The 15,068-nt window shown below is 34.9% G+C and overlaps 1 long non-coding RNA gene across 4 annotated transcripts in view; it reads right to left on the bottom strand.

Annotated features, from left to right (window-relative positions):
- Positions 1 to 10,073, bottom strand: part of LOC137617045 (uncharacterized) — a 50,385-nt gene extending 40,312 nt beyond the window's left edge. For 2 of the 4 annotated variants that reach the window (XR_011039554.1, XR_011039556.1), the window contains exons 1-3: positions 9,953 to 10,073; positions 4,128 to 4,244; positions 3,646 to 3,846 (exon numbers count right to left, since the gene is read on the bottom strand). This is a non-coding gene — a long non-coding RNA (uncharacterized lncRNA). Of the gene's footprint in view, positions 1 to 3,645; positions 3,847 to 4,127; positions 4,245 to 9,712; positions 9,853 to 9,952 lie in introns of all 4 variants that reach the window. The other 2 variants (XR_011039555.1, XR_011039557.1) reach the window with 2 other exon arrangements.
- Between the last annotated feature and the right edge of the window lie 4,995 nt (positions 10,074 to 15,068).

Here is a 15,068-nt window from a genome sequence, read left to right as displayed (position 1 = left end):
TCAAGGGTAGAGGAGGTTGCTGCAAAGCATAAGGCTCCTGCCTCAAGTGTTGAGGAGGTTGCCGCGTGGCAAGAGGCTCCTGCCTCAAGGAAAGTGGAGGTTGCTGCACAGAGCTGGTATCTGGCAACTCCCAATGCGGCAGCTCACGCATGGAGGTAGCTTGAGGAACCTCAACATCATACGTCTGGCAGGCTGGACTGCGTAGAGGTGGAGGAGCGCTCGCAGGAGGAGGTGTGTTAACCTTCTCTGCCTGAAACTCCTGCATCAACACCGCAAGCTGAGACTGCATTGTCTGCAGCATAGACCACTAGAGTTTAAGAAAGACAACAACAAACGGAGCTACTGTCCGTTGAGACTGAGGGTCTAAAACAGCTGGTGCGGCAACAGACGGAGCTACTGCCTGTTGCGATACCACCTTGCCTCTCTGGGAGGTGTGCAGTTGTCGTACTGCAGCAAGTCCGAACTGACCCAGTGCTAATGGCTACACCTAGGAGTTGGACTTGCGCGGAAGGGACCGACTTGCACTTAAAAGCTGTAAGATTTGGTCCATGGTTTCTGCGAGAAACCTCTTCCGCAGACGAGGAATAAAAGGGCTCTCTCGTCTTTGTGTGGGTGGGGTGATCACGTCGGCAACGTGTGTAGATACACCCGAAACCACGGAGGGAAACGTCTGTTCGTCGATCAAGGCCTGCTGAACCCATAAGTCCTTCGACATTACTTCTCCCCTGGGCTTGGGAGCTTGTAAGAGGTCCCAGACTAGGCGAACAACTGGCACGAACAGACGAACCCTCGAACGCAACACTGTAACACTTTGCGCTTATCACTTTATCACTTTTGATTTTCTGTTTGCACTTATTTCACTGAACTCGAAACTTTAAGTGGTTTGTACCTGAAACACTCAATTCTATCCTTCCTTAAAAGTTAGTAATTGCGAAAACAGAATTACAATGTAACAGAAAAATATAATGAAAGATAAATAATTCAGTGGCTGGAAAGAGACTAAACACTAGATCAAATAAACTACGTTTAAAATCTCTCACCGCATAAAGCTTGAGAACAAGAATAAAACTCTAGAAACGTTTACCTTCTTCCCCTTAAGAGACTAGGGAGAAGAGCAAAAACGATAACAACGTTACTCGCTTGAACGAAACGTTTATCCTCCTCTCTCTCCCTCCGTCTCTATCTCTCTCTCTCTCTCTCTTGACTTAGAACCTGAGAGATGAGCCCAATTATATATATCGTTAAAACATATTATTGTTAAAGGAAAAAAACTGAAAGATTTCCCAAATAAAAAGTTCCTTTATTAGAATTAAACCATTAAGCTAAGAAAGAATGAACAAAACGCTAGAATCGGTTTACTCTTACTGCAACGTGACACCGTGAAAATTCTCTCTCTATCGTAACGATAGAGCGCAAGTTGAACGTTCTGAACGTCAACAACTGCAGAGACAAAACAAAACGTTAGTTCAACTTTGAAAACAGTACGAGACTATCAAAGAAATTCTTTCAAAAACATTAAAATAGCATAATATGTTAACAGGTAAAAACGAAATGACGGGCTCAATGTTAATTAACTTCGGTACCAAGAAAAGACCGCCTACTATTAGGAAAGGTCGAATATAAACAAATATAAAAATTAATTTTAATAAGTTTATAATAAAAGGAAGTTAATCGAAGAGGCCTATAAAAGGCGGAGAGATATAAAATAAATCTATAACTTTTGTTAAGCAAAATTAAGAAAGAGAGTCTATACTCTCTTAGACACCAACACTTCCGTCTAAGGGAAGGGTCGGCCATTTAAAAGTGAAAGAGTTCATACTCTCTTCGTCGCCATAATTAATCAAATTAATTCCAAAAGCTAGCTAAGCTAATGATAAAACTTCCTGAATAGCGAAAGCTAAACTCTAGAGCAAATACATCACCAAATCGTGAGCAAAAACTCCAGAATCAACAGCGTATCCATGTAGGTCTAGCCGGAGGCACGACAGAGGAAAAATTGAGGTGGTGTTGACAAGAAGTACTGGAGTACCTGACCACAGATGGCGCTGTGGTGTTCACCCCCACCTGTATAGCGATCGCTGGCGTATCCCGACCGTAGATTTCTGTCGGCAACAGAGTTGACAGCTACATGATTATCGGGTAAGATTAATATTGAAAAATAATGAACAATTAAAATAAAGTGTTAAAAGCAGTAACATAAAAACATATTTTGTACATAAACTACAAAAAGATTTATGTCAGCCTGTTTAACAAAACAAAACCTTTGAAGTTCTTCCGATTCAACTACCTGATTAGGAAGATCATTCCACAACTTGGTCACAGCTGGAATAAAACTTCTGGAATACTGTGTAATATCGAGCCTCATGGTGAAGGCCCAACTATTAGAATTAATTGCATGCCTAGTATTACAAACAGGATGAAATTGTCCAGGAAAATATAAATCTAAAGGATGATCAGATTTATGAAATATCTTATGCAACATGCACAACGAACTAATTGAACAACTGTGCCAGAGATTAATATCTAGATCAGAGATAAGAAATTTAATAGACCGTAAGTTCCTGTCCAACAACTTAAGATGAGAAATAGCAGCTGGAGACCAGACAGGGAACAATACTCAAAACAAGGTAGAATGAAAGAACTAAAACACTTTATCAGAATAGATTGATCACCAAAATTCTTGAAAGACTTTCTAAAGAAGCAAATTTTTTTGTGCAATTGAAGACAGACAGACCTAAAATGTTTCTCAAAACTCAATTTTGTCGAGATTCGAACCTAAAATTTAAAGTCATACAGAGTTAAAGAATCATCATCAATGCTGAGATCTGGACGTTGAAAAGCTACTGCCCTTGACCTACTTACAATAATTTAAGTAGGGTGTTTACCTACCGCCATCATGCTTTCGTCAGTTTAAAGTAGGTTGAAAATACTTCTAATCCTACCTTTTAAGCTATAACATAGCAATCAAATACCAAACAAAACCAAAATAAACGAATGCTAATAACCATATTTAGGAGTACATCAAGATAACTGCTAAAATCCAGGTTAATCACGAGTGAATTCCAATGATGTTGCCGATGTGACCGGCATGGAAAATCTGGAGATTCATGGAATGGTTCTGTGTAGCTCGCGTGAGGGCGCTAGTGTACACCTGGCTACTCTATCTGCGATTGCCGCGAGTTTTGAATTTCTGCCGAACGTCAGAGGACTAAAGCTATTTTTATATAACCAGCGGGTAAGTTTAATGTTTAAAATAATTTTCTCATGTTGACAAGTGCCAAAAATCACACACTTTAAACATCAGTCCACTTTCTTAGAGCACCTTTCTTTTTACAAATCTACTGTATAAACTTTTTAAAATGCACATAAACAAAACTGGTATAACTCAAAGTCTAAATTTCCTGCCTTCAAGCCATGGACTGAGCTCTCTCACTTGTTCCTACCTAAAAACTGTATGCAAAATGACAGATTCGTAGATAATTAGTATTCTTCCCTAACTAATACAAACCTTACGTTACTTATAACGGATATTCTTTTGGCAAACCTCGAAGGTTTGCCAATTAGACTTTTCGGTGCGAGGTGGCAACTTTACCCAGTGTGAGGGTGGCTAGGGGTACCAGCCACCTGTATGTGCAGTATACTCACGTTATGGTGAACTAGTCACTTTGTCTCTTAAGCTTGTAGAGAGCAATTGCCTTCTCTCTTTCCTCCTCACGATTGCCATAGACATTGACGAACATTGCCGTTTGCGCTCATTTTACGCCGACTTTTTTTCAGGTGTGATTGTACTTCTTATTTGATGCTCCCATGCGAACGTGTCCTGCTCCAAGAGGATGCACAATTTACCTAAAAGCAAGGACTTACTCAGTTTCATTTTGTTATTCAGTACAGTATTGTAATACCTCAATGTCTGGAGACACAAACCTAGAAACAAAGTATAAGCATGAAATAATAACAAGAGTGAACCAAAGATTTTGTTTAAAGTTGGGAAGAGTTTTCAACTAATATAATACACCACACATAAATGTGTCAATAATGCAACTGTACATATATGCATAATTATCCTACCTGATCAGTTAGAATAAATAGCAAAATATAATCCCAAGTCTGTGCTAACACCACATTACCTTCTGGTACCACCTACTAAAAGATATTACTCATTTGGTGGTGGCAGCAGCAAATCTTGTGTGACTTGCAGGATTTCCAAACAACACTGCAGTGCCTAATTGGGTTGGAGTGGTAATCTGAAAAATACAAATAATACAGTAAATCTTTTTTTATATGAAACTTAAAAAACTAAAGCGACACTATTTTAAATTTACTGTAAACATTTGAGAAAATATACGAGGAGAGGCAGATAAAAAGTAAAAAACGGTTAACATTCATTTGGCGAAAATCCACCGAAAGTGTCTTTAAACAGAGATGACAAGTACATATTACAAAAACACACAGTATACTGTATACAGTATCATAAGAAATGGGGACCTTGGTTTTTTAAAGATAGTCCGAGCTATTTGGATAAAATTAGGCGCTACACAAGTTTGCAACCTGTATAAGAGCATCACAAGCTTCAAATGTTAAAACGGGTGGATAAAACATGAAAACCCAGAATAAGTTGACTAAGCAATTGTGAAACCCAATAGCACAATCCTGATAATGAAAAATATTTGGTTAAAACATGGTGATAAATTGTGTGGATCTTAGTGTAGGGAATTGGCATAAGATTGTGATAAAGTGAAGGGAGCTGACAAAATATCAAGGCCCGGGCTATTTTCCCTTTTGGGGCCCCTGAGCTTATAGCATTCTGCTTTTCCAACTAGGGTTGTAGCTTAACAATTAATAATAATATGCTATAAATCAATATAAGCCGACACTCGGCATAAGAAAGTACAAGTTCTAGGTTAAAACTTTGTAATTTTAAACAAACCAACATCCTGTCTTAGCTTGTAAGCTTATAATAACCAGGACAGGAGTTACATAGGACACCCAGACAAACTGAGTGGAGATCGGTTTACATTTTAGGCCACTAAATTATTTCTGTATAATTTTCTCTTGCCTGACCTTTATGCATCAGACTTTCAAAAAAAAAGAAAAACAAAAAATGCTTGGCTCAATGATTGATAAAATTTCTCACATAACTTGGCTGAAAATAAATTCTCTTCTAGGCTGATGAAGCATTTCTGTACCTTATGAGGTCTGCTTGACTATGTTAATGAGGAAATTTCAATCTTTTCTTAAATTGAAGCAAAATTCAAGCGATAAACATCAACAAAATAGGAAGGGTTCAACATCTTTTCCAAAACAATTAGACAGACTGTCATATCTGACCCAATAGTCAACCTTCTCAGATTACTCAAAATCACCATGAAATGAACACTATTCATTGATATTAAATGATAGTCTCGTAAATACAGTAACTTTAATTTTCATATAGTTATAAGTCACTCATTTTGTGGGCCAATGTCCAAAGTTGCAGTGCTAGGATTTCCCAAACACGCTATACATTCTTGACTAATTATTATTATCACTAGCTAAGCTACAACCCTAGTTGGAAAAGCAATATGTTATAACCCCAAGGTCTCCAACAGGGAAAAATAGCCCAGTGAGGAAAGGAAATAAGGAAACATCGGATAAAAGTATAGAACCATTAAAACAAAATTTATAAAACATTAACATTAAAACATATTTCATATATAAACTATAAAAGGACTTATGACAGCCTATTCAGCATAGAAACATAAGCTGCAAGTTTCAACTTTTGAAGTTCTGATTCAACTACCCAATTAGGAAGATCATTCCATAACTTGGTCACAGCTGGAATAAAACTTCTAGACTACGGTGTAGTATTGAGCCTCGTGATGGACAGCCCCCAGAATTTAGAAATCTTAGCACCTATTTTCTCGGTCGTCATTAACCTTCAGACAAAAAGAAATGTACGCAGATTTTACCTGCCCTAGGGTAGTGTTTCTGATTTCCTAAACATAGGTTAAGGTAGCCTAAAGGAAACACATGGGCATCTTCACTTTGTAGCCACTAATGGCTGCTTTAAACTCCAGCATCAAGAAAGATTGGATTGGATTAAATGAGAATTTTGGTCAATACCTAGCATTGGGTAGAGTGAAGCCATTTAGCACCTATTTGAAACTGGGGGGGAAAACCTTGATGTTGAGTTTGAAGTACAGTACTGTCAAGAGGTTGAATAGCAAGATGGAAGTAAGGTTAAGAACATAAGTATAGCTGAAAGCAAACAAGCGAGCAGACATAGGGACCAAAAGTACACCATATAAGCTTTCACTTATGTACAAGTAAAGCCTTTATTGCATCACAACGTAGACAGCCAGAAATGAACTCGCAAGGTAGCACCCAAAAAGCATAGATTTGAATATATAAAATACTCCTAATTAGCATTGAAGAATTAAGTATACAAGTTCACAACATACATAGGAGGGTAACCATTCATCCGGGATAACACAGCATATACCTTAATTTCAGCAAATCTGGAATTCACCATAAGAAATGGACAAGTTACTATTATTATTATTATTACTTGCTAAGCTACAACCCTAGTTGAAAAAGCAGGATGCTATAAGCCCAGGGGCTCCAACAGAGAAAAAATCCCAGTAAGGAAAGAAAAAATATTTTAAGAAGAGTAACATTAAAATAAATATCTCCTATATAAACTATAAAATCTTTAACAAAGCAAGAGGATGAGAAATAAGATAGAATGGTGTGCTTGAGTGTACCCTCAAGCAAGAGAACTCTAACCCAAGACAGTGAAAGACCATGGTACAGAGGTTATGGCACAACCCAAGACTAGAGAACAATGGTTTGATTTTGGAGTGTCCTTCTCCTAGAAGAGCTGCTTACCTTAGCTAACGAGTCTCTTCTACCCTTACCAAGAAAAAATTGGTCACTGAACAATCACAGGGCAGTAACCCCCTAAGTAAAGAATTGTTTGGTAATCTGTGTTAGGTGTATGAGGACAGATGAGAATATGTAAAGAATAGACCAGACTATTTAGTGTGTGTGTGTGTGTGTGTGTAGGCAAGGGGAAAATGAGCTGTAACCAGAGAGAGGGATCCAATGTAGTACTGTCTGGCCATTCAAAAAATCCAATAACTCTCTGGCGGTAGTATCTCAACGGGTGGCTCACGAAACTGATTTGAAAGGACGATTTTTCTCAATTTGGTGAACAGGAACATATCCAATACTTTCGGGGATACTGAAAACTTTTAGCAAATAACAGCTCCCGGATTCGGACAAGGAAGAATTCTTCTATTCTTCGGATAAGAGAACATGACCAAATACAATATTCTGAAGTTTGAGTACTCGGCCCAAAACAGACACTTGAATTGGTTTACTTGAAAACAAAGTCCTAGATATTTTGGCATTTTTCTCAGTGTGGTTAAAAAGGACCGGGGCATAACAACATACATAATGAATAAAATTTGTTACTTACTGCGCATGTATTTTTTGCGTTTTTGCATTTACATTAGGCAGCTGTTCTGTTTTTTGTATGATGTAACCAGCAACTATTTTTTAACCAATTAGGAGTTGAAGTATTTAGGAAAAAAGTTCCTGGTTGTTTTAAAATAGTCCTTCATTTTCAGAATGACTACTGTCACAATTAGACATCTCCAAAAGGGGAGTTCAATCTACTTTTGATATTTAGTGAAATTTCATCCATTTCAATAATCTATAACATTTAAAACATTCTGTTCAGTATAAAGCCACTGTTGTTCTCCCAATAACAAAAAATCATAACCAAAATAATGACTCACGTGGTCAGCATGCATAGCATATTCATGTACCTTTCGCCAGAACATAAAAAAAAGGAAGAAAATGTTTAATTACAATACAAAATCCATTTGAGGGGCGCGATATAAATTACCAGAAATCATGATACAGGTCTTTAATGTCAAGTGCATGAACCACATTTTTCCAACTGGATATCTTTAGTTTATTATGCATTTCTGACCACTAATGCTACAGCAAATTAACTTTGTGTTTTCTCAGCTAGAAACCCTGGTATCCTTCATAATCTTCCTTATATGGGTGGGAGTCAGAAAGCTCAAACGAGTGGTTTACCCATACATTCATGGTCAGAAAGGGATATTTGGTGCAAGTACTCCGATAGAAATTCAAGTAAATACATCCTCTTCATTGAAATGCCATTTGTAAGCATGACAAACAAATTTCCCTCACCACACCCACGGTCGTTGTCTCCTTACTCTTTAGTGAGGTTAGTGGCGTCGGTAAATTTGCAGTTTAGAACAAGGATGAGTTTCCGACATTAAAATAATTTCTGCTGACAAAATAGTTGGGGTTTAAATTACGACAAATATTTACCGTTAAGGAATAGTTTGAGATACATGACCACATGAACAAAATTAGTGGAGGGGGGGAGGGGACATACCAACAGTAAGAAATTAGAGTATTGGGTGGAGGAAAAAAGACAGTAAATTAAACACATGGATGCAGGATATCCTAACTTAGGTGTATTCCTCCTTACTTTATCTACTCCACACTGTTCCGTATCCTAACCTACAACATATATAAACAATTCAATAAACCACACGGGGTCTTAGGCTTGGGTTGATACCCTAACATTCAGAAAAGGAGGCTGGTGATGGAGATTAAATTTTAGGTGAGGATTAAATCTTCCACTTGCATTGGGAGGCATAAAATGCTAACGGTCATTCCTATCAGTTGACTAAATAGGGGAAAAAAAAAAAAAAAATCATTTGAAGCTAGTTGTCGCAAAACCAAACAAGGGACTTCAATGAATTAAATCTACAAATAGGGCCTACAGGAAGAGTCAACAATGCACAAATTGACCGTAATATTTAAAGTTATTTCTTGAAGCCAGCTTTATTGAATAAAATCGAAGTTCCAAAACTCAAGCCAATTGGTAAACCTTACAACAAAAATAACAGCAGTATCCTTGTTCTTACAAATCAATGTGGAAATCCCAAAAAGATTCTGGATTTCATGTTCACAATTCATGGCTTATATAAAAAGAATCCAATAGGGACCCTAACCTAGTGACACCAATCAGATATAGGAAACTTTAATAATTGGTAGCAAATAGACTACTGATTTCAGATAAATTCTAGTACATCTATATCTACATTAAAGTCCTTTTAATACTGGAAAATAAACTAACGTCCTACCGGGTTTACAGTACTGTACCATAATAGTTACATCTGGGTTTATGTCCTAAAACTTACCATATAAAAAGGGGTTCGTAATCATTGAACCAAGGTTTTTGTATGGTGCACAGGTAAAGTTATAACTCGCTCATCATCCTTGACCTTCCTAATCGGGTTTAAGTTTCATTATTCTAGACTTAGACCTTGTTAACTTCCAAGCAAGGCTCCAGACAAACTAACTTCGTATAATACAACCTAAAAAGTCTACATACTTTATACCATGATTAGGTTACTTTACTAACTTCACCAGTAGAATAAATTTACGTCACTCAATCAACAAATGATAGGTCTTCTCTCCAAAATGAAGTCTCAAGATTAAACACACACAAATATCCATACTCAACCAATGTTCAGATATTTAAGTCAATGTGGGACAGGCGAAGAAAATACCGAAAATACTTGGACTGTGGTAGCCTACCATACTTTCAAGATGGCGAGAGAATTGGTTATGGGACTGCAGACCCTAATAAAATTCTAAAAGCACATAGCCTATAATTTACCTTATTCATATTTCCCGAGTAACTTGGAGTCTTCGTTTACTTTAAACAGCATCTAAGGGCACAATTCTGGGTGAAGAACTTGCAGACGTGAACACGGTAGCCATGACACTTGTAGGCCAGACAGGCAGACACATCTTACACTAAAAGGTTATATTTTGGTAAAATTTCAACCTACCACGAAAGAAGCAACAAACACAATGTTGGTAACATAATTACAGAAAGTTAAGCAATGTAAATTACCCGATCAATCAGATAAATCTTCCACAATCGTCCTTGTTGCTGATGTAAAGGAGAATGGGAATCGTTGCCTCGAAGGGAAAGGAGTGTGACAATCATAGAAAACTTGACAGTCAGCTGCCTGGCGATCTGCCAGATGTATAAGAATTCGAAAGAAAAATTTACATATTCGAATCAATTTACTAAAAAAATAACTTTGTATTATATTGAAAATAAAATAATCTATTAGAGGATTAATAAGGAAATAGTTTTTATATACAAAAAGGATGAAAAATTATACAAAAAAGGACCAATTTCAAAGACGTCTGGTATATCAAACAAAGCATATTATTATGGAAAATAACCTTAAGGACCAATGTTCTATTTAATGATGGACCTAATATAAAAGTAGTTATTCGCTTAAACTAGATATTGAACAAAATACCTTGAATTTATATGCATATTAAAAACCAAAAGCTACAGCTGAGGACATCTGTGGAGGATTGAGACAACTACAAACAAATGGGTAACTGGTAACTTTTCATTCTACAACAAGGACGATAAAGGTGACCATTTCAGAATGAACACCCTTTTCATAACTCCTTGATAATAGTAAATTTATACGATTTACATATAACAAATTAATAAAAAAATAAATCTGGGTTTACTGTCTATACAGAAATTGACAAAAACTTACTAAAAACCTAAATCTATGATAATAATTGGCACATTTATTAAATAAACATCGTCTTTACTAGAAACCTATTGTCTTAATTTTTCAAATAGGCAAACAATATTTCTCTACTCTTCCACACGTTTTACATGTGTATTAATATTGATATATCAAAATAAGATTTGGCAAATTGCTTTGTAATAAGAAGATAGTTAATATATCTTATAGGGTTTTTGGTTGAATACTTCTGGTATACAAAATGGAGGGAAATACAAAAGATAACTATTTGAATGACGTTAAAAAGTAAACAATACATAAAAATATAGGTAAATATGAATATCTTATATAACCGTTAGTTTCTATATCCAATGAAAGCTATATCAAAGAGATAATCACTCAAGGTAGATGGATATCTTACCTATTAAATACTAAAAGGAACTCTGCTTAATAAAGACAAAAAAGTACAAGCTGAGGACATCTATTGGTAAATCTGACAACTAAACAAAAAATAGAAACTGGCAACTTTACATTTACTTCGAGGGTGACAATCTCACAATCCTTAGAAAAGCGAGTGATTTTACATTATTTCGAATATTATCAGAAATATATAATGTTTTATCGGATATAAAAATAATATAAAAAATGCTACATAAATATATATAAAAATATATTAAATAGTAACTGGCATATTTGGTACATGACATCATCCTCCTTAAAAGTCTATTGTTTTAATTTTGTTACTAAATAAGGAAAAATATCTTTCCACTCAAGTGATGTACATTTATATAAGTATAACCATATTAAAATTAAATTTAGAAAATTACTTAGTGATTTACTGAGAATTATTACATTTCCTGGGGTTTTTGGCAAAATAGTTTTGGTAACTATATGACTGGGGGAATACAAAATAAACAATATTGATAACGTCAAATAATTTTAAAATCAAATGAAAATGAGTAAACATGAATATAGCCCATACTTATCAATTTATTTACTCCAAGACAGACATAAAACAAAGACAATAATTCAAGAAAACTAGAAATTGTATTTTACAAAGACTTTGAAGTTGTCTTTGTAATGGAAGACAATATTGACAGCCTAGGATATGTATGGAGTGAAAAAAAGGACAAAATTAATGGCAATAGTAACTGGTAAATCTTAATTTAATACGAACAGGACAATCTTGTAATTCCATGGCAGATACGCAATTGTGTATTGTTGCAATACGAGAAAATAATTGGAAAATAAATACACATTCTCTAAACACGAGAATAAATATCAGTGACGTAATAAAACCGAAAATGATATAAAATCTTGATAGAAATAACTCACTGGTAGGCTACACGTGATGACTCATTTTCAAGTCAAAAGTTATTGTCTTGTTTTTAAGATGAGGTATATATTTTTTTCTTTTTTTTCTTTATTTTTTAAAGTAGGTTGCATAGAAATATGTAGAGTAATATTAATTTATTTTTGAAGATTAATTTATTTCCACATGATGAAAAAATCTCCTGAAGTAGTCTATTTAGTGAACTTGGTGTTAAAGGTTTAAAGGTCGCTCATGAATAGCAGATGTAGAAGACAGTGACAATGCCCTAGCAAGACAATACCCTAGAGACTAACCATACATATATACTCGTATGATCAGTGCCCGAGCCCCTCTTCCCCAAAGCTAGGACCAAGGAGGGCCAGGAAATGGCTGCTGATGGCTTAGCAGGTACATCTATAGGCACCCCCAAAAGCCACATCATTAGCTCACAAGGATGGTGAGGTTGCAGACAATACAAGAAACCATCGAGCTTGAGCGCGACTTGAACCCCAGTCTGGCAGATCACCAGGCAAGAGCGTTTCCAATAGGCCACCACAAATGGGAGGGACATACAAAAGTGAACAATTCGAAAGATATCAAATAAAAGTTAGAAAATCATGAAAGGTGAATATGGCCTTCGTTTTGTAATTGATCTATTTAGAGAGAGAGAGAGAGAGAGAGAGAGAGAGAGAGAGAGAGAGAGAGAGAGAGAGAGAGAGAGAGAGAGAGAGAGAGAGAGAGAGAGAGAGAGAATTTCGTTACGATAAATCAGACTTGAAAGCAACCTTGACTTTGTTGTACTCTCAAAATAACTTAACCTTCCCTTTCTCTAAGTATTGTATTTGCTTCATAGAAAATGGTATCACTATTTTTGGAAGGTAAACTAAAGTGGATATTCCCTTCACATATTTTGTTTTGTTCTGACTAATTTTATTGCAATTTGCTTAATTTTCATCCACTATTTTGGGAGTATTTGATTTTAGAATTGTTGAATATGGTTGAATAGTTAGCAATAAGACGTATAACCCAATGTTGTTTGGTATATGGGATGATATTTACGATTAAAGCAGTTATATTAATAAAAAAAATATGGTATAGATTTTTACTGGTTTACAGTCTATATTATTATTATTATTATTATTATTATTATAATTATTATTATGACTAGTCGAGCTACAACCCTAGTTGGAAAAGCAAGATGCTGTAAGCCCAAGGCTCCAACAGGGAAAAATAGCCCAGTGAGGAAAGGAAACAAGGAAATAAACGATATAAGTAAAGAAAAATTATAATAGAATATTAAGAAAAATAACCATTGAAAACATTAAAACAGATAATTCATATATAGACAATAAAAAGACTTATGTCAGCTTGTTCACCATACAAGGATTTGCAGCAAGTTTGAAATTTTGAAGTTCTACCGATTCAACAGCCCGATTAGGAATATCATTCCACAACTTGGTTACAGCTGGAACAAAACTTCTAGAATACTGTGAAGTATTGAGCCTCATGATGGAGAAGGCCTGACTATTAGAATTAACTGCCTGCCTAGTATTATGAACACTCGCACTGTCCAGGAGGATCTGAATGTATAGGATGGTCAGAATAATGAAAAATCTTATGCAATATGCATAACAAACTCGTTAAACGACGGTGCCAAAGATTAATAGAATGAAGATTTCAAGTGTGATGTAGGATTTGAAATAATTTATGATTCTGGAAAAGATGTATCTAAATCGAATGTTGAAATTGTATTGAAAAAGGATTAACATTGCACCAAAGTAAGGTTTTTAGAGGCTTTTGGAAGCAATTAGTGTTTTCTTAATGGTATTCTTTCTTTCAATTGATATTAAGAATAATATTAGAGTTGAAAAAACCAAAGTGATGTTCCTGTTTATTTATATGACTATGATGCATAGTCATAGTCATAGTCTCTCTCTCTCTCTCTCTCTCTCTCTCTCTCTCTCTCTCTCTCTCTCTCTCTCTCTCTCTCTCTCTCTCTCTCTCCTGTCACCCGATTCACCATTTAACAATTGTTCTTTTCAACTTCATTTCTATTTATAGATGAATAGTGTTTTTAATGTAGGAGAAATAACAGGCAAGTTTTGATGAAGGGTAATTGGAATTAAATTTTCTTTAATGAAAATATAATATTAAGTTTGTTAATACTACCTTCTGGTTACTTAATAATTATCATTATTAAAAAAAAAAAAAAAACATTAAATGCATTCTGAAGGGCTACAAGCTTGCTTAATGATTCTGTTTTAATTTATTTTTTGAAGAAAATAACTTTATGAATATTTTAGAATAATCCAGCCTTTTGTTCACATAGGACCTTGCCCGGAAGAGGTCTGGAAAAGTGGTAATGCATTAAAATGAATAAAAGGCCCGGTGTAGACTTTTATGACTTTGTTCATCCAAATTAGACAAGCTTTTATGAGAGAAGAAGATTATAGAGGAAAAAGAAAATATAATAGAAAGTATATTTTCATATAGTATATCATATTAGTTTGGACTTGTATTAAAAAAAATACATTAAAACGAGATAGTTACGTGAGGAAATTATGTAATTTTTTTTATTATTAACAATGATAACGAAAACAATAACAAAAGATATAATGCTGAATTGATCATGAAAGGAGAATTTCATTAAAAAAAATTTGAAATGTTGCTATGGTTAACGTTTTATCTGATCCAAATATAAATATGCTTTCATGAACTATTTTTTTTTTTTGGCACCTGCTTTGAAACCCAGAAAATTATGACTGCTTTTAGGTTTTTGTAAATGGCAACATGAAAATAAGCCGGAGGGTGTGATGATGCTTCAAAGAGCCACAGATCTGAATACTGAACCAAATTTAGAAACAAGAAAAAAATGTTAACCTATTCATATTTAAGAAAAATTTAAACAATTTTGTGAGAAAGTTTAAAAGCAAGGGAAATTAATGATCATTCATTAAAATATGGAATATTTAATGAAATCGAAATCAGTTTGCAAAGCTGATAAACTAAAAGTGAATATATCCAAGAATAGAAAAAAGAAGAAAAAAATGAAATCAGATGTTATAGAAAGGATTATAAAACAGTGATGGACATAAACAAAATCCAAAAGCTATCGAAATATATTCATCACACTGAAAAGGGTTTATTAAAGTAGAACA

The sequence above is a fragment of the Palaemon carinicauda genome, chromosome 23 (assembly GCF_036898095.1).
Source record: "Palaemon carinicauda isolate YSFRI2023 chromosome 23, ASM3689809v2, whole genome shotgun sequence".
Taxonomy (NCBI): Eukaryota; Metazoa; Arthropoda; class Malacostraca; order Decapoda; family Palaemonidae; genus Palaemon; species Palaemon carinicauda.
Note: the sequence above shows the minus strand (reverse complement) of the source record. Positions and strands in the feature narration are given on the sequence as shown.